Genomic DNA, 26849 nt, shown 5'->3' with positions numbered 1-26849 from the left:
TACCAAAAATGCTAAAAATTCTGTTTATTGAAAATTCTCCAGTTAGAGCTGTTGAATCAAGGTTCAGATAAATTTCAGACACTCAAATATATTTCAATAACAGAAATGAAACACTAAGGCATTTATCATTGTCCAATCACATTGATCTCAGGTGTAAGAAATGTATCTAATCTTTTAAGGAGCATATTTTAAAAATCTGATTTCTTATATTACAGAAGAATAAGTTTTGGGGGGTTCTGACTTTGTTCTGCTGCTTCTGTTCAAGATATAATTCAAAGGTTGCTCCTTTCAGTGTGTCAGAAAGCAGCGCCTCCAAGTGCCTGTGGGCAATCCTTCTGCAGTGGCAATTGTGTTGTTCATGCAGCAGCTGGATCTGACAGAGAGGTCCTGCACTCTGATGTTGGCTTTGGCTGTTTTCCCATGCGCTTCTCTATCTCTCTTTTTAATAATGCAGTTGTGTTTTAGAAAGATATAAGCAAACAAAGCAAAAGGACTCATGAAGGATCTCTCTGGTACCCATGCTGTACTAGTGATAGGCATATTACCATACAGTGAGGGTTTGCAAAGTATTTCCATTCTTGTTCCACAGAACAGCATCCAACAGAAACAGAATAAGCAGCAGATTTTAAAGTCAATATTTTAAAACCCTTACCTTGTTTTCACTTGCCCAGTATCTGTTTCCAAGGAAACAGAAGGAGAAGCCAGAACCAGTAGAGAAGCAGCAATAAAAGCAAACTCACCAGCTTTTGGTTGCTGGCTTCTTTCCTGTTTTTTCAGTTCTTGAACCCACATTTAACAAGGCCCCTGATAATTTAGAATAACACAAAAAAAAAAAAAAAAAGTTTTTTCAAAACCTATTTGCATATAAACAAAAGGGAGTTGGCAACACAGTTGGTTCTCAAGACGGAGGTTTTTAACTGGCCATGGACTTGGGAATGGAGTTTGAAATAGAACATATGGACCCAAGAGATAATATTTTGGTGTGTAGGTAAGAGCAAATTACAGCAAAACAGTATTAAAGTCTATTCCATGAAGTACAGAACAGAGAAATAGGAAGAGAACTGTGGAATTTATTACTTTTAATGTGTTGTTCACTCTCCAGATGTTCCAGGATAACCAGGAGCATGTTGTTTCATTTCCTCACCTTTGATGCAAGCACTGTCTAAGATGAAATACAGGAATTTATGGAAACTTGACCTCTGAGTCTGCTAAATTTTCAAGCTAATACAAGTTTAGGAATCATGTTGCAGACTGAGCCGCATAGTGTCTACAGCACAAGGTCAACAGTTACTTCTACAACACCATTGATTTCAGAATACACGCTGAATATCAGCAGACCTGTTTAGAAATTTTACTGAACGGGTGGTTTTTATTTCAGAAAATGCCTTTTTTTAATGGATAAGTAGTTTTATACAGGATAGCTATTTCTTGTTCTTCTCACTATTTTTGGCTAAGGAAATTTATCTTGCCTCATATGTTACACTGCATGGTACAAAGTTAAATAAAAGCTAAAACAAAGTAGGTAAGAATTAAAATATTTTTAATTTGGAGGGTTTCATAGTAGTCAATGTAGACATATATGATACCCAAATACATATATGGATACCAATTTGAGTCAGATTTGTTCCTGGCTTCTGAAAGCTGAATTCTGCTTGACCTAAGAAAGTTAAAAAGATGGGACTACTCTTACACTTAAACACAAAATGTAATGCAAGACAACAATGTGGTCTGAACTGCAGTATACCAATGTCAAAAATAGATAGATAGATAGATAGATAGATAGATTAGATGATAGATAGATAGATAGATAGATAGATAGATGATAGATAGATAGATAGATAGATAGATAGATAGATGATAGATGATAGATAGATTATAGATAGATAGATAGGATACCCAAGCAGCAAAATGTTTAAAAATGTTATCTGAAACTCCACATAGAAATATCATGTCTATCATAATCAGACTTCTTCTGCAGCATGAAAATCCCCAGAACCTCATGAACAATCCAGTCTTGTTTCCCCAGAACTCATTTTCCCAAGTATTCTGTTCTTGCAAGAAGACAGTAAACGTGATTCACAAAACTGGGTTTCTAATTTATGTATCACATCCTCTGTTATTTCTATGTATGATTACGGGAATCCACTGTGCTTCTTCCACCTACATTGTGTTTTAAGAATTTCAAAATATTCAATAAGCATTTATTTTAAACTCTTTTGTGTCGATTCACTTGTTCTATCATTGAGGTTGGTTTGTAAAGGATTCCAGAACATTTCAGTAGTTTTTACAGACCAAACAGTTTTTCAGATTTAGTTTTATTACGTAGTATATAGCTTCATGTCAAGTCCAAAAGACATCATTTGTAAGAGTTGATAGGAGCAGTAACAAGGACACTGGAGAAAACACATAGATAAGCTTCCATGTGCTGCTCCTAAGCCAGAAAATTCCTGTGGAGGAAGGTAAAATTCAAACTGCATCTTAGAAAGGTGTCAATTTCTGTGATTAGAGATACTGGCAGTATTTTTTATTTATTTTCATCTGACTGACTTGCATCTTCCTCTACAGTCTTCAAGAAATTTGTATTTTACATGAACTGGAAGCCTAAAATCTTCTATAAATTCAGCAATATTTATCAGACTGTGTTAACTTAAGGAAGTGTATCAGATTTAAGTTACCAGGTGCTGGTAGTGGGAGTTTGCAGCTTGGTGTCTCTGAGTAAAGGCCAGGATGGCCCCTGTGCTGGACACAGATGCTTCCAGATGGCCTGCAGGGTACAGCTGAGCACTTCAGCCAAACCGGTGGCACCTCTGGGAAAATACATATAAACAATGTCACCAGAAAGAAGAAATAAAGTGAGAAACAACAGAGGAAACACCAAAGTGATAGCAGGAGAAGGTGCTTCAGGCTCTGGAAAAGACCATGGAGAAGACTACTGTGGAGCATGTAGTGTCCCCCGCCCTCCCTGCAGATCATGGGGGACCATGACAAAGCAGATACCTACACTGCAGTCCACAGAGAATGCCACAGCAGAGCAGGTGGGTGGATATTCTTGAAGGAACTTGAAGGATATTCTTGAAGGTGGCCCATGGAAACCCAATGCCAGAGAAGAGGAAAAGTGTAAGGTAATGTGCTGGTTATGCCTGCAGCAGAGTTATTTTTATTCACGGTAGCTAGTATGGGGCTGGGTTTGGAATTCATCCTGAAAACAGTGTTGATTATACTAAAATATTTTTACTATTGCTAAGCAACGTTTTCACAGCCTCAGGGCCTTTTCAGCCTCTCACCCCACCAACAAGGAGACTGAGTGCACAAGGAGTTGAAAGATAACGTAGCTGGGAAGGCCAACCCCACTGACCCCTGGGATATCCCACATCATATGGCATCATGCTCAGCATATAAAGCTGGGGGAAGAAGGAAAAGGAAGAGGGCAGATGTTCAGAGTGATGGCATTTTTCTTCCCAAGTTGCTGTTACACCCGATACAGCCAGGCTTCACTGAAGATGACTGAAAACCTGCTTGGTGATGGGAAGTGGGAAATTAATTTCTTGTTTTGCTTAGTTTATATGTACAGCTTCTGCTTTACCTATTAAACTGTCTTTATTTCAACCCACGGATTTTCTCACTTTCGTGCTTCTGATTCTCTCTCCCATCCCACCGGGTGGAAGACTGAACAAGTGATTCTGTGTGTACTAGTTGTTGTTTGGGTTTGAACTGCAACCTATAAAAAGAAATAGAGAGAAACTACTGTATGCTGACTGTAGCCCCCCAGGACATTTTGCACTTCTGGGTGGTGGCAGAGTCATGTGGAATAAAGGAGTAAAGCTTATCCTGGAAGAGGTGGGAGGAAATTTGGAAAGTTGTTATTTCAATGTTCATTTTTGTTTCTCATGACCAACACTTATTTTAGTCAGTGCTAAATTAAATTATTTTTCTTCAAGACAAATATGTTTTTCCTGCAATAATAATTTGTAAGCTATCTCCCTATTTTTATTTCAATTAATGAGTTTCACGTCTTACTTTCTTCCCTTTTACCACTGAGCAGGGACAGTGAGTGAGCATCTGGGTGGGTGTTTGGCTGTTGGCCAAAATTAACTCATCACAGGGGAAGAAAACTGAGCAATGATATCAATAAAAAAAGGAAGATAATATCTGAAAAATATCTATTTTTAAATGATGGTTTAGACTCTACCCACAAAGATATGAACTCCAAATGTCAATCAATCTTCTTTCACTGACTTCAATAGCCCCAAAAATTTTAGAACATTCACACAGGGAACTTTTACAAAATTCTGAATAATTGTACCTCAAAAGTGGAAAATGGAGCAGAAAAAGAAAATTGGACAATCAGGGTTTCAGCAATCCATGCAGAGTAAGCTAGCATAGGTTAGCATCACAGAGTTCATTTCTGATTCCAGTGGAAAGTCACCCTAAGCATGATGTGGTTGTCATTGACTAGAAGAGCTGTGAAGACAGTAAATAAATATCTGTTGAAATTTTTGTCGCATTTATTAAATTGCAGTTGGTACATAATCCACATAATTTGCAGTCCAGTTAACTTTGCATGTTCAGTTTTGTGAGTACATATATATATAAATACACACATATACAAAATAAAAGTTCTTTTCTGTGTTCCAATATTTATTATTTTTAAATACCCATGTGAATTAAAATTAATTAGGTTGAGTTCAATGTTAGGTACAATTATCTTTAGAAGTTTTATCAAAAATGTTTAGGAGATAATTTATGTTGGTTTAAACTCTAAAACATTTTTGATTAAATTATCTAAAACTTATTATTTTTATGTCTTAACTTATTGATAACCTGTCCTTCAAATGAAAACAACTGTGTGAAAACTTCAATGTCTATACACTTTGAGCAAAGCTGGTTTGACACAATTCCCTGCCCTTTTATTCCTCTTCAGTAAATTCATTTCATTTCTATGTATTTCCATGGAATAAGTATGTTCTGTGAAAGGTAAGAGACCTTCAGGCATCCCCAAAGCTAAACACATTTCAAAGCAGGCAGTGGGAGGACTTAAAGAGAACAATGAACTGTCTCAAACACTGTCAAAGAAGCAAGTTCCCATAAAATAAGACACCACAACAGGAACTTAGGCAGAGATGGCGAACAGAGAGGCATTAATTCCAGACCTAAACAGAGGCGAAGGTTTGAAATTAACACACTGGATAAGATTCCACTGTGAAGACCGGGAAAAGCACAGATGCAACAACGGGAAGATTCCAGGCCTGGTGAGGCAGATCTGGGTGACCTATCTGGATGAAAACTCCCACCACAGCAAATTGTGACAGAGGAAGCAGCTGCTTACACCCATGCCATCCTAACTTATGGGAGTGGCACCTATGCCTTATGGATACCAAGGACTTGGGCTGTATAAAAGTGGTGCCTCCAGCAGCACACTGGGGAAACCCCAACAGTGAGCAGATCAGAGTGAAGGACTAGCAGGATGTCACAAGAATCCATGTGGTGGTGATATCTTTTGCTTCATATCTCTTTCTCTTTTCTATTCTCTTTTACTATGTCTCTCTTCCTCTCCCCTCCCACCTCTACATTTCTAGTTTTCTCTCTCTCTCTCTCTTTCTCTTTCTATCCCTCACATCTACTGTTAAATAAAATCTGTACTCTTGACTTTGGCATATGGTCTTGCTTTCACCTTAATTTGGGCAGAGATGTCTCTTGAAAAGCAGATCCTAACAGGCAGTTCTAGAAATGTGAAAATGATTCACTGTATAGTTCTCTTCCTGAAATTCAGGGCTTACTTGTTTTTCCTCTTATCAGAGTATATACCTCAAAACTTTATTGATTAGAATAAATTAACATTACAGTCCTGCGCTTCTTTGGCTTGGCATTATTTTCTTTGAAGGAAACCAGCCATTCTGCAGTAACCAAAGAGTTAGAGCTGTATTTAACAATAGTTAGTATTTCTGATTGTTAAGGACCCTCTTAGCTTAGGAGCTTGCTGTCACACATTCCAAAAGCTACTCCTTAACTCCCATGAAGTCATTAAAAAGTGGATATGATTTCAAAGCCACTAAAAAAAGTCGTCCAAATGTCTTCACATAGAGAATAATCAAGTTACAAGAAAATACTCTAGACAGACAATTTGAATACCTATAGGACAGGGAAGGCTGCAGTCTGCCGTAGCTGTGGCAGCAGCTGCAGTGGTATTGAGCAACGAGCAAGCATTTGTGATGTAAGTAGAAATTACCTAAGTAACAGTGAATGGCAGTTTAGTAGTACCAGTTTAAACATATGATTTTTTTAGATGTTTTTATTGTTGGAAATTTCTTTATCGTTTGGATGTTCTACTAATGATTATTAGATATTTTTCAAGAAGCTTTGTAGCACGTTTCTCACTTCATCTTACAGTACTTCAGTTTTCTACAGAGGATGTTCACTTCAGACAAATTGCATCAAAAATTATCATACCTGAAATTTAATGTTAAAAATAATTTTCCTCTTTGCAAATTACAAAGCACATTATTTACATCACTCAGACTTAACCACTGTAGTGGAAAAATGTATTCTCCCAGAGTTTTTGAATCACAGAAAGAGTTAGGACTTGGGGAAATAGTAGAACTTAGTGACCCACAGAGTGATAATTATCCTCTTGATTCTTCAGAAGCATCACCTGACCATGGAGAATATTCCATGTTTGCAGAGAAAAAGTTTTCTACTCATCAACACGGTTGCCATTTGTTAGGGAGTACCATAGACATTCATGTAGAGCTGTCACCAGACACATGTGAGCCCCACCTTTAAGTAAGCCTAGATATCTACTTATGAGAAAGTGAATTGAGCCCATCTGATAACTGCAAGTTAGAACTCTAAAACCATGTTTGCTGTTCCTTAGCATTTGAGCAATGTACTGATTATAAGGCTCACCAGGACAACTGGCTGAAAAAAATTAAGAAATTCCTTAACTCTACATTTTCCTCAGAAAGAAAGAGCTGTATATTCTGTCTTCTGACATTGCTTTTAGAGGTTTAATCAATTCCAGATTCAGTTGTTTCCTATAGAAAACTGGGGTTCAGCTCAGTTATAAAGACACATGTGGGGGTATCTACATCTAAGATGGTGTCTAAGCTTATATTAATACCAGCATGGAGTAGTGGGAGAAGTTATAAGAGTTAGTAAAGAACTAAAAAACACCAAAGCATCTCAGCTGAAAAAGTCTCTGAATTCCTTGGTCTGGAAATGTAGACTACCCTCTCATGTGGACATACTTGGGGATGTCTATGTCAAGGCTCTGCAAGGGCTTGCTGCCATCAAGCGCAGTCACTAAGGGTAGCCATGGTAGGTCCTCACTCCAGGGCACCTACCCCACAGCATCTAGCAGGGGAATAGGGCTGGAACTGGGCTGGGGCATTGACAAGGGCCAGTCTGGAGGCCAGTGATTTCTTGGAAAGTCTGTGGTGACAGAGCAGTGCCAAGGTTCAGATAGAGAAGAGCCCCTGACCAGAGCTGGGTATGTAGTGATAACAGAGCTCATATGGTGATAAAGCATAACACACTCACTTTAAAAGCTGGTCCAAATCAAAAGGAGAAAGATGTTTTGAGAGTTCTTCAAGGGACCCTCCACTAAGATGTCTTCCATCTCTTTATTCAAACTGGCTTTTATCAGCTGTCTGTATTTGGGATTAAATTATATCCCAGACAACTGGGCTGTATTCTCCCTCATTACTGTTGTTCAGCTAACATGCAGACAGGAATGTAGAAGTCAAAGGAGCAAGGATGTGCAGGCATACAAAATTCTAAATCTTGCCTAAGGATGGAATTATGTGATTCTGATTTAAACATATTTAATGTATTTTACATTAAAAAAGGCTAAGCTTCCATCCACAATAGACGGAAACATTTAATTTTCTCACCATGCCAGACAGAAAGTAGAGACAAAATACATGCTCAGACAAACATGCACATATAATATTTTTGGTTGCCTAGGATTTGGGTTTCTTTCTCTTCACCATAGACAAGATTAGGCATTTATCTGAGTTGACAGAGATTTTATTGCTGGGGCAAATTATTATATTATAAATGAAGTTGCGCCTTACTTTATCTGTACCATACCAGAACTACATTCTCAAAGCAAAAGGAAGAAAAAAGTAGTATATGTTCATGTATATCTGTAAGTATGTTCCTTAAAATCTTTAACATAGCAAGCAATGGGAGATAAAAATAATTGGTTTGTATTTTGACTGAACTGTATCTCTCATTTTTCTACATCTTCGTGAACTCTGTTCCTTTGATTTGGGAGTAATGCAATGTGACAAGATAGCCACCAGCCATGCCAAGCTAAGCTAGCAGTGTCAAATGATAAAGTATTTTGCAAAACATGTTTAAAAATGCATGCAAAGGTTCAGACAAAATGTGCCACCTTTTACTGCTTGCAATCAAACTGCAGTGAGCAGAGCTGGCCTTACATTCCCATATGACACAAAGCCATATTCCTTTTTAAACCACTTCATACATCTATGTATAAAGCATGACTGTCTTGTTCCCCAGCCATCAATAAGTATAAGATTGCCATTTCAAGATTTTACCTTCAATATCTTCATAATTAATGAACTTAATTTTTTAAACTCAGCAATTGGTGTGGATCCCGTCTGGTGCTGTGGCCACAGATGGCCTTGACAGCGGCAGGTGCATGGAACACTGATGTGTGGATGTTGAAGACAGCACTGCAGGTGCCCAGCATAGACTCAGATAATTTTCTTCTCAGCATATCAGGCTCAACGATTCCTTTCATTGTTGAGAGACAAAGATTAAGGTTCTCCTAATAATTTCTTATATTCGTCAAATACAGCTACTGTTAGTACAGATGAATAGAGTCACTACATTACAATACTATAGTTCTCTAGTCTGCCCTAGTCTAAGAACACAATGTGATCAGTACATAAAAAAATGTTTAATAGCCCTGTTTTCCATTAGTCCTACTTAATGGATCTCATGCATAGTTAAGGATTAAACTCCCAAAGCTATGAAATAGGCCTAGATTTATATACATTATATTCAATATCTGCTCCGAATCAAACTTACCTGTATATGTCCATAAGAACAAAAGTCCCCTACCTTCTCTACTGTTGACAGCAATAAAAATTCTATTTGTATCCCTCTAAGAAAAGACTTGTCTTAAAGAAAAAACCATAAACCACAACACAGTTGAAAGTTTGGTGGTGTTGTATTTTTTCTTGATTGAAAGCTCACTGCCATTAGGTAGTAAAATTCTATTCTTTCTTGAAACAAGCTTTTTCTAATTAAAACATTTCATAGTTGGTTATTGTTAAAATTAAACAAACACATACACAAACTAGAATGATTTGGCTGATCAGATTTTAACTAATTCCTTTATCAAACTAAAACAGTTGAACAAAACTAGTAAATAAGTTCTGGTACACATTTGAGGAAAAAATTACACTTTACACCTTAAGGAAAGTACACATTATTGAAAATATTTTTTTCTTTTTGCAAAATAAACAGTTATCCCCAAATATTTTTGTTGTGCAAAAGACAGCATTTCTTCACTTCTCTTTGAAAGGGTTTATTTTTTTCTTAAAAACTTCATAAAGCAAAATCTTATGCAACCAAACCAGTCACACTCTGACATAGCAGGATGGCAAATGCCTTTTTTCCCTGACACACTGTCACATTGCTCACAGCAATGAATTTAGTGAACTCTGCAAATGATTCTTCAGAGAACGTCTCTTAGCCAACTAAAGTTAAGTGGGTTTGGGGGTAGGAGGAAGGAAAAAATAAATATAAAAATATTCCAGTTGTTGAAAATCAAAGACTTTAACTAGTTTCATTTTTGCTTTTCAGTCTTTCTTGCCTGAAAAATTCACAGGAAAACAGAAGTGTTTGTCTGTTGCCACTGACAGCACTTTCTGCAAAATTCCTCTTACTGTGACATTAAAACAATATCCAGGGAAATGAAATTATCAGAAATTTCAGAAAGGAAGATATAACCACAAAATGTCTGTGCAGATGTAGTATTTGTGGACTGATTCTCCAAATCAATGTCCATGTAAAAAGTATCAGTAAAATAAGATTTAAAAAAAAAAGAACCTGACCACCAAGTTTGCTGTCTGTCCTTTGAAATACACAGCTGTGAGCATGTAAAAAACTGTATTTTCTTGATAGCTTATATTTTTATAGTCTTATTATTTATTACCAAATGATTATTACTGATTTTAGAAAAATAGATAGTTTTGTCTGTGTATGTGTATATGTTGGGAGATTACCTTTAGACATCAATTTGTGGTATGATGCTGGCTGATGATTTTAGGATTAAGTAACCAGGTGGGCCCCTTATTGAGCTCAGAGATGATGATATATGTGTCTTCAGGCAAGAAGAATCAGTGGGAAAATGAAAATGCAAAAGGAATTTCATTTTGCTTTTCCTCCTTCAAGCAGCAAGGGGTAAACAAAATAGACAATGCAAAAACATGCCTAAATAAAATTATTTTCCTTTTTTTGCACAAGCTCATTATTAATTACCTTACTTTCTCAATAGTTCCCTGTAAAGAGATGTATTATATACATATTGAAAGATTAACGTTGCATAGCTGTAGGTACTGCAGAATGTGTTCTAAGACATTTTACTAAGAAAATGTCAATGTTTTCTTGTAAAAATAGCCTTAACTTTTAGACATTTATAGAATAATTTTTTCTTTGCATACATCTACATTGTGTAAGAGTCTGAATTTGATCACTTTATTCCTACATCTTCACAGATGAAGTCATACACCATTTTGAGAAAGATGGCCTGAGCTACAAACAAAAATTCAAAGGCACACTGAAGCTCATTTGATTCAGAAAATGTTAGAAAAAGCTGAGCTGGTAAGAAGAGAGATTAAAACCTCAAAGTTCTAATAGGGATTTCAGCAGAAAAAAAAAAAAGAAGGAACATAAATTAAACCTTAATTGATTGTTAAGAAGCATCAACCTGAATGTATGTAGAAACACTCAACTGTGAGAGAGAGAGAGCAGGACCCTTGAAAAAGCAAGTATTCATGATTTCTGCTGAAAATGGTACATTGAAAATGTACTATGCACATTAACTGAAAATTTGAATCAAACATAACTAGTAGTTTTACATTTAGTCTTTACTCTAAAGTGTTGGGACAGAGGGCGACGTAGACAGATTTGTTACATAGACTTTGTATGTAAGTACTCTACTTAAAAATGGAAATAATTGACCAATCTGTCAAGAAAATCTATTTAAAACCAGACTGTGACATTTAGCTGCTCTTTCAGGAGTAACTGGAAACACAGTCCTGTTGATGTAAGACCACAGCACTATTGCACACCTATAAATACTACATAATTGGGTCCACAGTCTGTATGGAGATTGTTCTGAACTGCTACATCACTTTTCAGAAGTCATAATTGGTTTGGTCTTGAAAGGTCAAAAAATTTAATATGAAATTTCAAATTAGGTTTAGAAGAAAGCCAGGACATACCCATAACTCTCAAAGTTTCTGGTTAAATTTTCTCTTTCAATCCAATTGCTTTTCAAGGGGAGCTTGGCATATTTGAAAGTTCCAATCAGAAAGGGATGTAATTATTTGGTACTACATTTAGATACTGAAAGACTCTCCCACTTGAGTAACAAACCAGTTGAGTGTGGAAAACATTGTTTGGAAAAAGGAATTTTAATTATTTTTAAAAAGCAGAAGATATATCAAAGACATGCAATATAATTCCTTATATATAAAGCTCAAGTTGAATGCAGGAAATATGTTTATGAGTCTAAGTCTGCAATGTTTTTTTCTGGAAAACATCACTACCTTTGGATGGAGAATAGCACTAGAGAAGGGACACAGTGTCTTGGACATGGATAAAGCTTGGGGGGATATTGGAAGTCTTACTCTGTATGTAAGGTCTATCCAGTTACTTAGAATTAAATTCTTAAGAATACTTGGATACTGCAATATGCAGATTTGAATCTTTAGTACCCAGTGCAGAGGTATTGAACCAGTAACCCAGAGATTGTCTACAGTCTGATGAAATAGTAAAAATTTTCTCTCAGAGAATTTCTTTCCTTGGGAGAAGTAAATGTTTGTAAAATCAAGTATCATATCTCTAGCTCCCTTGCATGTGGTCTCTTCTGAAAAGTAAAAAAAAAAGGGAATATCCCAATGAAATGACAGCCAGCATCAATTTGCACTGTTCTATAAACAGAATCTCTCTTTCTAGGACTGGCTGGAAGGTCAATGTCTGGGCTGGTCAATCTGTACATAACAGTGACGGTTAGGTCTCCAGAGTGATTTTATGCATATTAGCAGTGGTGTTCCTGCATCTATCTGGAGTTAAAATATTTCTGACATATTTTGAACTCTGGTCTGTCTTTGATCTATCTCTATACTTTGAGTTATGACCCTTTCCTTGCTCCACATGTTTTAACAAGTGAAAAAATAATAAAATGCCCTGATTTTATTAGAAATAGCAATTTTAACTACAAAAAAAGAGAAATATTATGGATTATGGTGTCTATTCATTTTAGAAATAAAACTCAATTATCTCCTAAGGGTAAGACTCAAAATACACAGCCTTTTATTTAAATATGTGTAGCAACGTGGGTTTTAGGATTCCATGTGCTCCTTTGTGCCTCTGCTCTGTATACCATTGGTTCATTTTGAAATATGCTCTGCTGTACCCCGAAATCTATTGGTGGGTTCCCTATGCCTGTCTTCCCTTCAGACTCCCCAGGACTGGCTCTGGGGGAGATAGTCCCTCCCCTTCCTTTCCCTTTATAAGGCGATGTCCAGATCACCTCGTGGTCTTTCCATCTCTGGGCTGGCAGCCCTTATCCCATTCCTGCCTTTCCTCCCCCCTTCTCCTCCCCTGCAACCCCCTTTTCCCCGTTACCCCAAATAAACCAATCTGCCAGAACAGAGATGGAGTCCAGTTCTTCCTTTGTCTCACGACATTCCTGCTTGAATTGACGCGGTTGGAAGACTGTCGCCATGCCGCAGAACCTCGGGGGCCGCTCGCCCCAGATCCGGTGGGATTTACAAGAACCAGAGACCCGGTCCGGGGGGGCAGCCGGCCTGTGCCACCCTCCTGGACCGTGATACAACAAATATGGACACAAGTTACATGGGTAGCTAAAGGCACAAAAATTACCACTGAAAACAAGCAGTAATATTTATATGTATAGGTAAGAGTATTTTCAGTAGTCACTGCAGAAGCTACAGATCATGCATTTGATCAACAATATTCTTGACTCAGCATGCAAAAAAAAAGCTTATGAAAACACTAGTCTTCCTTTAATACAGCTGTTCAAGTAATTATATATGAGTTATAATGCCATGGGGGAAAGAGAACAACAAGCAACAGGACACCTCTAATCTTGATTTATTAACTGGACCAAGTGAGAAATAGGCTGTGTCAGGAAAAGTTCTTTGAGTGCAGACACATGCACATGCACACACACACACACACTGCACTTCTCTGAGGTCTGCTCCAATTCCCAGCACCTGAAGCAGACAGGACTCAGGGCCACCCCCTGAGCATCACTTGGGCACCAATGTGTTGCCTTTCTCCCCGTTCCTCTGCTTCCACATGCTACTAAACAGTCACCTCACATTGTGCCCCTGTCTCCCTCAGTGGGGGTTTATTAGCCGAACATTGGCAGGTGCTGCCGTGACTGGTCACCCTGTGCCTTCCTGGCAATTTCAGGTCTTGCTCTCCCGTCCCTTGCTGATGTCTGTGATGCCCAATCACCAGCTCACGTCACTCAGCATTGCTGATTGCTGCTGACTGCAGCACATCACACTCGGTCTCTCACCTCCTGATCAAGGCAAGGCTGTAATGGTCCCATGGCAAGTTTCTTGTAGAGGGCAAAAACTACAGAAAAGAAATTACAAAACTGTAGAGTCACGCTGAATTAGACAGTTTGCTCTTTTGGATTTTTTTCTTTTGTTCAAACATGGCTTATTTTGGCCATAACATTATGTTTTGACTTATAAGAAAATGATCTGCATTTAGGTTGCATACCAATAGGCTGCTGAACTTAGATGGGCCAAAAAAACTACATTAGAAAAAGGTTGACTTTTTAGCACAAAACCTGACATATATGTGGATAACCTCACCAACCTACTTAATCTCCAGAGTAGATTTCAGGACAGAACATTTCATGACTAAAACCAACAGAAGGAGCTGAGGAAAACCAGAAGTAAACATGCAGTATTTTACTTTGACACTGCCTGTGTTTGCACAGTGAAGGAGGCTGGGGCACACCCTCAGGCACTGGTGATTAGACCTAAGGTCTATTTGTCAGAAAGTTTCTTGCTGTCTGGCTCTGTTCAGCCTCTCTCTCTCACACAATGCAGGGTGAGGCCAGAGTGAGGCACAGCTCACACCAGAGGCTACTCACCCTGTTTAGATAAGGCCTCCCTGTTCAGTGACGCAATATTAACCCAAAGGGTGTTCAGGTTGCCATTTGACCCATCACAGAAAGGATCTTTGGTGTTGAAGAATGGCTCAACCTGAAAAAATATTCATATGCCAGCACTGGAAATATCTTTCTGTTTGGTTTTGAGGGTTTTCTGGAAGGAGTTTACAAAAGAAAAGAAACTAACCAGCCAAAAAGAACCCTCAAATCATCAAAATAAAGAGTTGCTAGATGAATCTAATTTCAAACAAATCTAATGAAGGGATTTTTTTTCTGTTTCAGCTAGTGAATAGTTTTCACTTCAGAATATAGGGCACGATTCAGTTACCTTACACATAGGCATCCACTTTCATTTCAGAAGAACCTGGGTCTCCCACAGGTGCTAAATCTTTTATTCATATTTCATGTGAGCACTTTGGATATTTAAGGTCTCCCAAGTGGCTCTGGAGCGTATGTGGAGGCAACCAAACGTAACCTGCTTGCCCAGCTATTTATGCAGCAGCATTTCTCAAAATAATGTGTTGCACACAATCAATCTTCATTTGTCTTCTCTCTGCCTCTGCTGCAATACAAGGTATTATACCTCCTTTTCACTGTTCTCTGCTTAAATATCATCTCATATAAGCTGTGCTGTTATGTCATAGCATGAGGTTGCAAGAGTAGCTCATCTATCCTGAACTGCCTCATGCACAGGCCTCAGAGATATCCACTGGTAAATTATTCAGAAGTATTTATTCACTTTTATCTCACATCAAAAAGGATATGACTAAATGAAGGATTAAGCTTCTGGGCTGTCATTGCTCTTGTTGACAATAGTTCACCACGTCAGATGAGGTATTCCCTTCCTCAACACCTGTCTCTACTTCCATCCCTTTGAATATGGGTAGGAAGAGCTGGGTCACTCCCATTTCTCTTCCCATGCCCACTGATTTTCTCCATAGCTTCCTAGGATCTTCTCCTAGACAACTCACTGCTCCTCAGCTGACACACTGAGGTGCTGACTACAATCTGACCTCAGCAGTACCTATGCTCAGGGATGCAGAACAGACTGGAAGGAAATACACTTGGACATGTTTCCATATCGGGAGCAACAGGGAGGTGACAACTTCTGTATGAAGACATTTTTTTGGGTGCCTGAATCACAGGAGAAAAAGTGTTGCATCAAGTGGCATACACTTCATTTTCAGAGAGAATCAAGAATAATCTTCTTCATTCTTTTCATCTGCATAGTACTGTAAGCAAAGAACTGGTCCCCAGGATACTTATAAAGCCAGGAAGATAAAGAGCCATTCAATGCCAGAAGTCAGTGCAGGTGCTGGACAAAGCAAATCTGCGTCTCCTCCCTAAACCATCTGAAATCAGGTATCTAACACAGAGCTCACTGCTGAGCATCAGTGAGCTAAGGTGAAGACTCGCAGAATTCAGGTGAAATCAGGTGAGGCTTCTCAGCTTTGTTTCTCCACAAAAATCTCCTTCCTTATCTGTGTCCCCCATATAAGTAGGCAACATGTGAACACCACTGAAATCTGTCAGAAAAGAAATCATCAATTCTGTCTCATTCCATTAGTTTCCAAGTCAGGAGTGAGGGATATCAGCCTAGATACTAACACAGCTGACCTGGATAGAAGAACCAAAATATATATTTCAGTGCATTTTTGCTTTAAAAGTTTCAGGTGTGAAAAATTTAAGGGAACTAATTAAAATTACATTTATGGGGACCAAGATAGGACATGTATTCAGAACATTCAGAAGCTAAGCATAGAGATGATTTTCCTTTATTACTGGAAAGACAAGTTCCTTTTTTAAAAGGAAATATAAAAACAAATTGTGAATTATTTATGCTTTTTGCAAAATCTGAGACACTTAGAAATATATACCAAAACATATAAAAATAGTATGTGGAAGGATTTTGTGGCCTTTTTACAGGGAAGTACATTCATTGTGTCTAATATTGGTAGTATCCTGAACTAACCAATGGCTCATAATGTTTCTCTCTTCCTAAATTGGTTGTATTGTTGAGAGGTGCATTCAAATGACAAAAAAAAGGATTTCCATTTCCTATTTTCTTCCAGAAAGAATCAAACTTCTCAATTTCAGTAAGAATACAGACCTCTAATCAAAAGTCAGAAGGAGTGTCAAATGTGGAAGCAATCAAGAACATACATAAACATCAAAATAAACTTTCTTATTGTTAGTTGATACTAATAAAAAAGTTAGTCTGTACATGAGCAGTTAGAAACAAAGCAAATTAAGCTTATTGACCATGTTTTTTATTAAGAATAGATTGTGAATAATTCTTCCCATGTCTTAGAGATGAAAAGAAGAAATTTATTAGCATACTACAGCAAATTACTTCTGCTGGTTGACGTTTAGCTGTTGCTTTCCTTTATTGTGTATGGTGAAAGAAGAGATTCATTAAAACACACCAGAATTCCTGAGACACTTCTGCATTTTTCTTTCTTATGTATGTTACCTCTTCCCACTTCATAATTAAAAAAAAATAGTACTATTTTATCTTCTTTACCTGAATTAAGTAAGTCATCATACTTCCCCAATACAACCAACACAAAGTCTAAACCCCACTGAGGTGCTATCTAAACTGTTAAATTAGGGCTTAAAAGGCACTTATTTCCAGCTCTTATGCAGTCCCTTTGCACAGAGGGAGGGAAATCAAAGTCCATTTTTCTCTGTAAGATTATAATTTTATCCTGCTAATTAAATATTTTGAGATTTAGAGACTTTTTCTGCTGGCCACTGATCATCCAGCTGTGCAGTTTAATTCTATGCATTTGTTCTCTTAACTCATGTTTGTACAAATAAAATAGTCTTAACTAATAATTTAAAAAGTAGCAATGTATTTCCTGTAGTATGTATACCTTATGTAGATCCTATGCAGTCTTTTGTTGTATTCCAATGTTTTATATTGGAGTTGAAAATTATACAATGGACAACAGAATGATAAATTAGTCAGGATGTCAGTCCACAAGGCACGAACACAAATGATCCTGGTTTAGAACCTTGTGGGTTTTTTTCAATGTTGTCTTAACAGTAATTCAGATGCATTCTGTAAAAATATTAACATTTGCATAATTGATGTCAGTGTTTCAGTAGATAAACAGAAAAGGAAAGATATAGAGGTATTGCTTCGCTATAAACACTTGCAAACTTCCTGAAAGTAGAATGATTTATTTCAGTGCATGGATGCCTCATTGCTGTTTTTGTACTGCACTGCTCTAGACACTGAAAAACCGTCCACTGTAATGTAGTGCACTCAAAACCAAAATGAACATAGTTAATTGTCAGCAAGGTTAAAGGAGCTGAAGAGGCAGCCATATTTTCTTCCTCAGGGCACAAATGGGTATTCCTTTTATCTTTATGGTTTTTTGTTGGTTTGTTTTTTTTTTTTTTTTAAGATCTTAAGGTCTGTGTGTTCAAAGGCATTAAGAGAGATATGGAGAGAAGAAATGTCTTAGTGGTCCACTGTGATTATACAGTCTGAAAGTGGAATTATATATTTCTAAGCTTCCTTTCTTTACTTACTGCACTTTTGAAGAAAAACCCTAGATAGTCATTCTTTCAAAAAATATAGGGATAAAGTATGACTTCTTCAACACATAACATCTGAATTTAAAGTTTTAGATGAGACCTATTATTGAAGGTCCCATTACTACTGACACTCTGCTTTGTTGCCTCTGAACATTACTCAGATCCTGCTGATTTTTCTCTAAGACACATTACTTTCTTACAGAGGCAGAAAACCTCTGTAAAAAGCTACTTGCAGGGCTCTTTAATTGGTCAAGTTTGAGGTGGAGAGTCAAAGTAGGAAAAGCAGAAAGTGCAACTAAGCTGTTATTCATTTGTCTCCCTTAAAAGGCTGTCTTGATGCTTGAACAAACTGCTAAATATGTATATTGCACATCTCAAACCGTCATTAAGATATAAATGGCATTTTTTGCATCTCGTGAGTCAGAGGTAGCTTAGGAATCATATGAATGCTTGGGTTGCTGGACTTCCCAATGTATTCCTCTCTTCCTGGTGCTCATAAAATATAGACATGCCCATGGATTTTACTGAGCCTGAAGAGGTCTTTTCTCTGTTCCCCATTTCTCCCTGCTCTGTCTACCAACCAGCTGGTGAGCAGTGTGACTATTTGTATTACCAGCTTCTTCCCTCACTTCAGTTTACCCTACCCTTCCAATAAATTTAAACCATAATGAAAGGGGTTTATATCTTTTCAGACAGATTCATATTTTGTTTCATTAAGAGAACAAAACATAATAGGCAGTTTGGAACTCTGTAAAGGCAGGACAACAGCTGGCCTAATATTTTCTCTTACTATATTTCTACTGAAATTTTTCTATCAGTGAGTTAATGAAATTTGACCATGAGAAACTCATTTCAGAATACTCAACAGCACAGCTCCGACTGAGAAAACCCAGTTTCTAGGCTAGTTTCCACTGGATGTTTCTACCCCTTCCAATTTCAAGGTATATAGTTTTAATTCCTGGATTTTTGGCTTTAAACAAGATCAAATCTATGATAAGTAGTTAAATCTAGCTATTTGTTTTACCTTTTTCTGTGCTTTATCTGAAAATACAAACAAAGGAAAAAATCCCTTTAGAGAATTAAACTGAAAACTCTCAGATCAGGTAGATTTTTATTAGAGTGGAAATATCATTATTCACATAATTCTGATTTTGGAAAGGTGCCTCTAACTTTTTAATCTGGTTAAAATTTAAAATTTTACTGTATTGTGGTATTCACTTGGAGGGAACTGTAGATTTGTCTAACAGTTTTCTTCCTTGTCAAGTAATGCGTGCTCGGTTTCTCTCTGAAGTTGTCTCGTTTCATATTGCAGCCATTGGAGTTTCTCACACTGAAGATTCTTCAATTATTTTAATTCTCCTGTCTGAAACAGTTATAATCTATGACAATGGCAACACCTAACCTTGGTTTGCTGCCTTTTGCCAGTTCTCAAAAAGACTATCAACTTGTTTAGCTCTAACCCTAAAGCTAACGGATGGAAATGATATTGTGTATAACAAAAAGTATTTGCAGGATATCCATACTGACAAAAAAGTATATCTCAGGAGAAAATCTTTTTAGCATTATGTGCTTAATTGTTCTGCTGAAAAAGGCAGAAAATAATTTCTGTTGAAAAGTCATTCTATTTATTTTTGTTATTATCTTTTCACCAAGAGCTAAAAAAGCCATCAGCATCTCTTAAGAGGAGTCATAATTTTGACTTAATACGTGGAGATCACATTTTCCTGTACAAATGCAAACTAGAATGGTATAGAAATATCACCAAAGGGAAGGTCCTTTTTGCCTTTACTGGTTTTAGACACATGTGTCAGTGACAATACATTCATTCTATCTTTTGACTTCTATGATCTAATGAGGGAATTGTTAATAATAAAAAAAAGAAAAAAAAAAACTTCCCTAAAAAAGAAAGGGTGAAAAAAAGACTGCCTGTCTCTGGTGAAGGCAAAATTTACAAGTAATCAGAGGTCTTCTTGAAATAAGCTGAATTAATAAAATCATTCCTATTGACATTTTCCTATAGATAAAGATTTATTTCCGAGAGGCCACAAATGATGTTTCACTGTATGTACTTTCTAGGAGAAGATACACTATTTCAAGGAAGACCTCTTTCAGTCTCTTCTGTCATGAAGCTTTACTTCTTTTTGGAGTACCTAAGTGGTCCTTAAAAGACAAACCTATTCTTTAATGTAAGGCATAGGTCATAGGAGGTATAAAAAATAGGCTCTTTTTTGTTCGGTAGTATCTACTCATAAAATGTGGAGAAGTTTGCAAGGAACTGTAACATGCACCTTTGCTAGCTTCCAGAATATAGAATTAAAAACTTAATTGTCAGGATACTGACATCTGGCTTTCAGTCCCTACTTAAAGACTGCTCCCTAATCTATACAGAGTGAAAAACCTTACTTTGAGATAACCTAAAGTTAGGACGTACTTTTAGACACTGGGAAATGCAGTATTTAGTCTCAAGATGCTCAATTAGACACTGAACTTTTTCTCCTTGTGTCTATCCACTGCCTGAAAATTTAAAGCTTTTGCTTTCAACTTTGTGGATCTTATTTTTCATGTCCTTTAGTTTTATTTCAAGTATTTTAGGTTCAATATTTATTGTCAGAAAGAATGGAAAGAAACATGTTGGACAAAATATTTTTCCCAGACAAACAGAAAGACATATGTCCTCCTACATGAATTTTCTTCTCAGCTTCATGATTTTGCAGTAAACAAAAGAACGAGTTACTATCCCATAGAATAACTACTTGAATCCCTTGTCTGTACTACCAGTATGGTTTTTCTGCCACTGCTCACTAAAAAAAAAAAAAAAAAAAAGGGAAAAAAAAAATGCAGCTTTTGGGGCATGACCAGTTTCTGCACTCTTTCAACTAGTTTGGCACCACAATGAGAAAAGAGAGCTAGAAAATTACTCATCCAGATGCATACTGAAATGTTCATAATATTCCTGGTGCTATATTTTAGATTGTATTTTGCACTTTTTGCGATGATATTCAATACTTCCAAGCATTCAGATTCAAAATATCTAATATTAATAATCATTTTATGTGAAAGTTGTGATGTGGTTTATGGAGTTAATAAGATTTTATTGACAATTGGATTTATTATAGATCTAAGTCTTTATGTGTGGTATATTCAGGCCATACAGTCTTTCTCTTCAGTCTATCAAATCTATAAATAATGAAGGGAATGATTACTATTCAAGCTTGAGAGATGTTTTTCCAAAGGCTTGCCTTGGAATTTCAGCCAGATTGAAATAGACGTATAGAGTAGGTGGAACAAAGGGCAAAAACATTAATCACCAGCAAAGAAAATAGCAATATCACCACCACCATGACAGAAAAAAAATAAAATAAAAAAAAAACAAGAAAAAAAAAAGCACGAGGACCTTAGTTCATGAGCTGTATTCATAACAAAATCTGAAAAAGCAGACACTGGAGAGCAATAGCCACACAATTTCTTTTTAAAGGTGAAAACACCTATATGTTCAAAATCTCCTATCAACATAGAACTATTAATATTGTTAAACTACATTTCTATGAGAGTTTTTTAAAAACTTGATGTCTTTTGGTTCATCTTTATTTAGCTATGTTTACAGATGAATCTCCTCATTCAGTACTATTATTTTTGATTTTAATAAAAAATTACTTTAGCAGCATGATTGAAAAGATAGAAAATTCATTGATTCTGTTATAGGTTATTGCTGGTCAGTGTTTTTTTTCACTTGGATTTTTCTTTTCTAATTAGTAACCTAAAAAAGATGCAAATGTTTGGGGGGTTTTATCATGTTTAAAAATAGCACAGTGCAGACATAAAAGAACAAAGCAGCCTCACTTTCACAGACACAGTTTAGGATGTAATCAAACAGCAAGCTCTAAAGGAACACCTGCACTGAAACCTTGCCCACCTCCTCCTACTTATTCTTCTCTGGCAGCAGGCCTGATCTGGTCTGCCAGCTCCCATCCACAAGCAAGGACAGCTGCGAGAGAGAAAGAAAGCTCATCTTCATCAAAACACTCTTTGAAGCTCTTCTGAGGATAAACATTCTTCATTTATTAACAGCTTAATGCTTTGATAAAAGCTCACTTTGTTAAGTAGTTTGCCTTTCAAGAACTGCCCACGTAGATATTTGCATGAAGTTCATAAGGACTTTAGGACAACATGGGATTGCCGGAAATATTGCTGAAGGCATAGAAATAAAAACAGAGACCATATTCCTACTAGAAAAAGAGAGGAAAAATCAAAGGGAACTTATGTTCAGCAGGCTCTGCCATTTTCTGAATTATCATAGTCCTGTATGAATGTGCCATTATGTATAATGTTAAAAAGCTTTACGCTTGATTTTGATTTAATCAATGCAAAGGAAAGTTTAACAGGGTGTCTGCTGTTTTACCTATATGACAGCAAAGATACAATGAAAATTTCAAAGCCGGTATTACTTATCATAATGCTCACTTGCACTTACTGTGATAAAAATCAGACAAAAATTACTGCCTAATCATAAGTCATGTGACTAACTGGTTTAGATAATAAGTTCTTCCAATTGCAGTGATGAGTGACTAAAATTCAGCACGATATGAATTCACAAATAGCAAAATCTTATATGTTATAAATCACTGTTATACTTTTCCACAGTTGCCTTTAAAGTACTGCTGCTCTCCTCTTATCAGAGTGAAGCTGAAAGGCTGCAACACCCCAAACTGACGATGCAATTGACATAGTCCAGTAAGACTATTCAACTGCAGGAACTAAATCTTTTGATTTATGTTGTTAGATTATTTTAAGCTAGGTAACTGACCAAGTAAGATCAGAAAACAAAATATATGCCTACCATTGGAAAAAAACTGAATGGACTAAGCGCTGAGGAATTTAATTGAAGGCCTACTACAAGAACAGAAGAAATGGGTAAAAAAAAAAATCAATTGAAGTATTCTGCTACAAGTCAATAGGAAATCAGTGAAATTAGGGTCACAGTGATGACTAAACACTGGAGCATCTTTCACATGAGGGGAGGGTGAGACAACTGGGACTCTTGACTCTTGTCTGGAGAGAAGAAGGTTCAATGTGTGGGATATGTCCTACTGATGTATGTAAATTCCCAGTAGGGGTTTTTCAGTGGTGGCCACTGTCAGGACCAGAGACAATGAGCACACAGTGAAATGCAGGACATTCCCTCTGAAACATCAGGGAACAGCTTTTTCTAGCTGTAAATGGGATTTAGCATTGGCACAGCTTACTATATTCTTTGAAAACAAACCAGTGGGAGATCACAAGTCAGGATTAAATTTAATAGGAAAAATTAAAAATTAGTGAAATAATACAAAGAAAAGCACTGACAAAGTCAGATACAACCTGACACCCTGTTAGGGTGGTGGTAGCAGTACAAATGAAGTAGTTCAGTTGAAGCAGTAATCCTGTGAAGGTCTGGTCTCCAGCTGAAGATCCAGTGATAGCTCTTACCCTCTGGGAACCCAGTAGACAGGGCTAGCTCAGGCAGTTCCAAGGCCAGGTTATATCCAGGTGGGAATGCTTGGCTCCTCCCTCCTGGGCAGAGCATCTCACAATAGGATAAGTCCATGAGTCATACGGTGGGTCCTTGATGGCTCATTGTCTGTTATCAGGGGTGAGTCACAGCAGGAGGTAACAGCTAATGCCCCACAGCTGGTGGTAATAGAATACTAAATACATCTATGTTGTGGCCTAGGACACTTACCCAGAGAGGTGGTGGAGCTTCCATCCTTGGATGCAAAATCCAAGTGATCATGATCTTGAGCAACATCCTCCAGCTGACTCTGTTTGAGTGGAGACTTGGACTGAATGATCTTACTAGGACCCTTCCAGCCTCAGCCATCGTTTGGTTCTGTGTTACATCTCCTGGTTTGAGGACAGTGTCTAAGGGCCTGGAAACACAGTCCATTCACCATGATTAACAATGTTAGTGGACTGGGTAGGCAAAGAACTTGTTCCTGGGTGTTAGCCCTTATTAAGGATAAGTACAGATCATTTTATGGCATTCATATGTGTGATAAATAAGTGCTTATTTTTGGCCATAGCTTATTTAATTAATGGAAACTCAAATTTTAAAATAAATGTATTGATTTGAAGAGATTTCTACAGAAAACCTCACACAATTAAAATAGTTTATGACATAAGATATTCAAGATAAGAGGTATTTTAAATTTATGTTGATGAAATTGATCTTATCTGTCCTTATGAACATATTGCTGACAATTTCTGGTTAAATAAGTTAATCACATCTTTTAAAGTACATTAGTAACGCTTATTTTTTTTTACTGAGTAAAATTAGATTGATAGGTAATAGATGATAAATTAAAAATTTCACCCTGTTTGTTTCCCGACCTGATCCTCCCAAACATATTCAAGTTCTGTATTTATGGAAAAGCATGATCTACTCGGAAAAGTTGCACCAGATTTTCGTTTCAAGGAAAGATTTCTTTACCTTTTCGTTACAAAATATAAATAATAATGAAACATTTTATTTGCACTATTACTGCTACTACTAGTACTACTACTACTCCAAAAAAAAAAAAAGGGTTTGTTTTATCACCTAAAAGATACCCTCCCTGGGAAAATATTATATAGTGTCGTTTCATTCCCAGAAGGAAGTATCAGAGTTAATTTATAGCTTTCACTCTCAAAATAAGAAATTCAGTTCAATCAGCATTTACACAGCTTTTGGGTCTACTACAGGTGGAGTCAACTCTATCACTAATTTAGCACACTACTCGTATTTTGTTAAAGTTAGTTTTGGCTTGGGTTCAGGGAGTTTCATACAGCTGAGAAGAAAAATAAAGCTACTGAAGCCATTTATACAGTAAAAAAATCTACATTCTCTCTTTCCAGTGTGAAGAAAAACCCTGAGAATATTTCAGTCTTAATGCATTTTTCCCTAGAAGTAGTCAACCTTTCTCACTAAAGCAATACATTTAACATTCTTTAAAATCATGCAGCCTTATTTTTGTCATGTTTCATTGGTATTATAAGAGCTGATGCAACTCAAAATTAACAATTGAGCCGTCAGTTCCTTTGGGTGATGAGCTGGAGGTATTTAGTTGTGAGGGTCAACAATTACACTGTGTTCAAGGAACACATTTACACAATAGAAACAAGGGAATGTGTTCCCTCTGTGTTTCAGTAACAAACATTTAATGGAAGAACAATGCAGACTACATGTTTTCTTTTTGGTAGGCAACAGCATAAGTCAAATGGAAAACACAGATGAGAAAAAACATCCTGAAGCATTTCACAGATTTCCTCTGGCTCCTCAAAGCTTTCCAGAGGGATCTGGAAGTCTGGAGCTAGTCAGAAGGGTTGGAGTCCATTAATCTCTTCTTTTGCCAAGTATTTCACAGAGTGTGAACTATATTTTCTAAAATAACTGAAATGGCATTTGCCAAAAAAAATCCCTCCTGAATGTAGAAAAAAAATGATAAGTTTTGTCACCTATGAAGAATACTCTCTACAATTTGAGTTAAACCAGAATTTGAATAAAAAGAGTCAAAATAAAAGAAAGAGTAAAAATAAGATTGAGATCAACAATGTAATGATTACAGAAGTATTTATGTTTTATTCTGACTTTGCTAAAATATTTCAAAGACCTTCCATTCATTTTCTTTCATACAAAATTTCATGGTCAACATTTAAAACAAAATTAGATTATGACACAGAGACTGTCTAATCTTGATATTAAACAAAATATCAATTCATACCTTTTACTTCTTGGTATTTATTTCAGTATACAAGGCAATGGGCAGAACAGACTCACCATATAAGAAAGTAAAATGCTGATAAAAATGTGTTACTTTATAATTTAGTTAAGAAGGTTCTTTTTCACTCCACTTCTTTGATATACAAGAATGACTAGTTTGTCACCTTCATTCATGTCGGACAGAGTATATACATGTTCAAAGAAGAGCAAAGGAAAAAGAAATCATAGCCTAAATGAAAAACAACAAATGTTATTAATAGATTTCTTATATGATCTTGGTAATCTCTTGAAAGTCAATGTGATAAGTACTTACATCTAAATATTTATGTTCTAAGATTTTTCAGACTTTCAAAAGCCCCTATTAACTTTTGTCACTCTAGCAATTGCTTAATATGTTTCTTTTCCTAACAAATCAATGCACCCAAAAAGTGTTATCTGTTAGGAAATCACAAAAATTCAACTTCAATTTTTTAATGCATGTCTAATAAAACTTTTATGAGGGAAAATATTAAATTAGGGAGATTTGCACCGTTTTAGTGTCTCTGTCATTCAATACATGAAATTCAGATAAAAATCTGCAGTAACCACTGTTACTTGGGAACTGTGTATTAGTGAAGTAGAAAAATGAAATAGCTGAAAAAATATTTAAAATATTTTTTCTTCACAGACATGCCTTGTAGGGTCTTAATAATTGCTTGAAGAGTCAAATAAAACAAAATTTTATTGCAGTTGAAGAAAAAAGATGATACAATATTCTTTACAGTGTTAAGAAGTGATGAATATAAAAATAATAAAATACAGATTTTGATAATGTCACCACATTTGACTTATCTTGCATGAAAAGGTCAGAGTCAGAGTAATTTGTAAGATTCAAATGAAGTCTCAAGACATATAGGGCAGAAAATTCAGTAGCTTCGTGGTTATATTAAAAGGTTACGCCTTCATAGGCAGAAAATGTATCTTTAAATTTGACATGTGGAGTGCTCTATCACAAGAGGTGTTCATAACTGAAGTTGCTCTTTCAACCACTAAATTTTCTGGACTCATTAGGACAGATCCATGCTATAAAAGGAGATTAAAAAATAGTTACAATACCAAAAAAAACAGTTTTATAAACAAAAAAACCCAAAACCTCAGAATGCTTTTTTATGC

Source organism: Lichenostomus cassidix, chromosome 1 (genome assembly GCF_008360975.1).
Source record: "Lichenostomus cassidix isolate B80296 chromosome 1, HeHo_3.0, whole genome shotgun sequence".
Lineage (NCBI taxonomy): Eukaryota > Metazoa > Chordata > Aves > Passeriformes > Meliphagidae > Lichenostomus > Lichenostomus cassidix.
Note: the sequence above shows the minus strand (reverse complement) of the source record.